The 2,104-nt window shown below is 45.4% G+C and overlaps 1 non-coding gene across 1 annotated transcript; it reads right to left on the bottom strand.

Annotated features, from left to right (window-relative positions):
- Nucleotides 1-1,715: 1,715 nt before the first annotated feature.
- On the bottom strand, nt 1,716-1,818 carry LOC123323474. The gene has a single exon (XR_006539418.1). It is a non-coding gene; the product is annotated as a U6 spliceosomal RNA (small nuclear RNA).
- Between the last annotated feature and the right edge of the window lie 286 nt (nt 1,819-2,104).

Below are 2,104 nucleotides of genomic sequence, written 5' to 3'. Positions count from 1 at the left end.
TATTATGTACTATATTTACATTGTCAGACATAACCATTACAAACTACTTTCTCCCTTCTTTCTTTTTCAAAGGATTTATTTATTTGAGAGAGAGCATGTGCAAGCAGGGGGATGGGCAGAGGGAGAGGGAGAGAGAGAATCTCAAGCAGACTCCTCACTAAGTGTGGAGCCCGATGCAGGCCTCGATCTCACGACCCATGAGATCATGACCTGAGCTGGAATCAAGAGTCAGATGGTTAACCGACTGAGCCAACCAGGCACCCCTACTTTCTCCCTTGTTACCACAATTTTAGTCTTAGATCATTTTTTAAATTGGTTTTCTGAAGCTTATTGTCTGGTAGATTTTTCAGAAAAGGCTCATGGGAATAATATTTCCTGAATCCTTGTAGATTCACAAAAGTTTGCCTAAAGCTTCTATATTGAAAGGTCACCAAAAAGACTCCCCCATACCACCACCAAACTTCCCGATCCTCATGCAATCCTTGGGGAGGGGGGGTGATGCACCACTCCCCATCCCCTGGATCCTCTCCAATCTCTGCTTCCTTGGTTCCTTTATTCCTTGGTCCTGCCCCAGCATCTCAGGCTGAAACCACTCAGACGTCTCCTTCAGTTTCCTCTTTCCAACCTGTTCCTTAAATATGGATGTTCCCAGGATCTCCTTTTAAGTTTGCTCATTCTTGTGGCTTCCGCTCATCCTTTCTGGGACGAAGACTGCTATACACGTGTCTGTGTCTGGCCTTCATCTTGCCCAGCCCAGTCCAGCACTTCTAAGGGCCCAGCACCCCATACCCTGCAGAATGTGCAGGGCAACTCACACACAGGCCACCCCAGCACTAAACGTCTCACCTCATCTGTAGGTCACATGTCCCTTCTCTCCCTACTCTTCTTCCTACTGTGCCTTCATCTAACCTGAACCATAGCCTTGATCTTCAGATACAATCATCTCACTCCGTTAGTAACTGTGAAGCCTTTGCTCAAATGCTCCCTTCTCTGTGAGGCTCCCCTGTCTGCCCTATTTCAAATTTCTCTCACACCCCTGCCGGCATTCTCAATGCCCCTGACCTTGCCCTACTTTTTCTTTTTTCCATAATACTTACCAACTTCAGACGCACTAACCGATTAACCCATTTGTCCCGCGCCTTGCTTGTTGTCTGTCTTCTTGTTTGAATTAAAGCTCCGCAAGGCCAGGAGTTTTTGTCTGGTTTGTTGGCTGGTGTGTCCCCAGCACTTAGAACGGTGTCAGGCACACAGCGAGCCCTCGACAATTAGCTGTTGTATGAAGAAGCCAATAAAGTAAGAACAGAAGAGCAACTCATAAGGCATATGGGACTTAGAAAGAGAAAAGAGATGAACGGCACAATGAGGCCAGAGCACAGGGTTCAAAATTCTACCCATGCATGATGTAATGGGCTCTAATGTAGGGCATTGCTGGTGGTTATACAAAAGGGAATTACAATCAGAAGACCCAAGCGGGGGCCCACCCAATATGATAGATGAATAACTTCAGATCAGAAATCCTATGCGATATTATATTAGGACCTGAAATCGGTGTGCTTGGTTAAGTCTCAGATGACTGCTGACCACAAAATGGAGGACTTCCCAACAACTGCCCACTTCATCTTGGGTGAGAGTTTCAGGGTTTATTAATCAATGCGTTCTCTTTTCTTTCTTTCTTCTTCTTCTTTTTTTTTTTTTGGTGAAGAAAAGCTTCATCTAAAAATATGGAACGCTTAGCAAATTTGTGTGTCGTCCTTGTGCGGGGACCATACTAATCTTCTCTGGATTGTTCCAATTTTAGTACACGTGCTGCCTAAACACTGTGTTTTTTATTTTCTCTATTTTCTGATGCTTTGACATCTTGGGGCATTGAGTCTTTGGGGAGGGACTGCCTTTCCTAGAGTTAGCTAATTCCTAGAGAGAGCAAACAACTTGCTGCAAACCAACCAATCCTGAGTCCGTACCCACCATCCCCTTCCTTTTAATAGGCTCCTTGCCGTCCAGGACACTATACCTCTGCCCTAAATTACCCTAAATCACCCCAGAGTCAGGTATCAGACAACTAGGGATCACCGTTATAGCCCAGAGCCTGCCCAAACTATTCAAA

Source organism: Neomonachus schauinslandi, chromosome X, assembly GCF_002201575.2.
Source record: "Neomonachus schauinslandi chromosome X, ASM220157v2, whole genome shotgun sequence".
NCBI lineage: Eukaryota > Metazoa > Chordata > Mammalia > Carnivora > Phocidae > Neomonachus > Neomonachus schauinslandi.
This window is presented reverse-complemented; position numbering and strand designations above follow the sequence as displayed.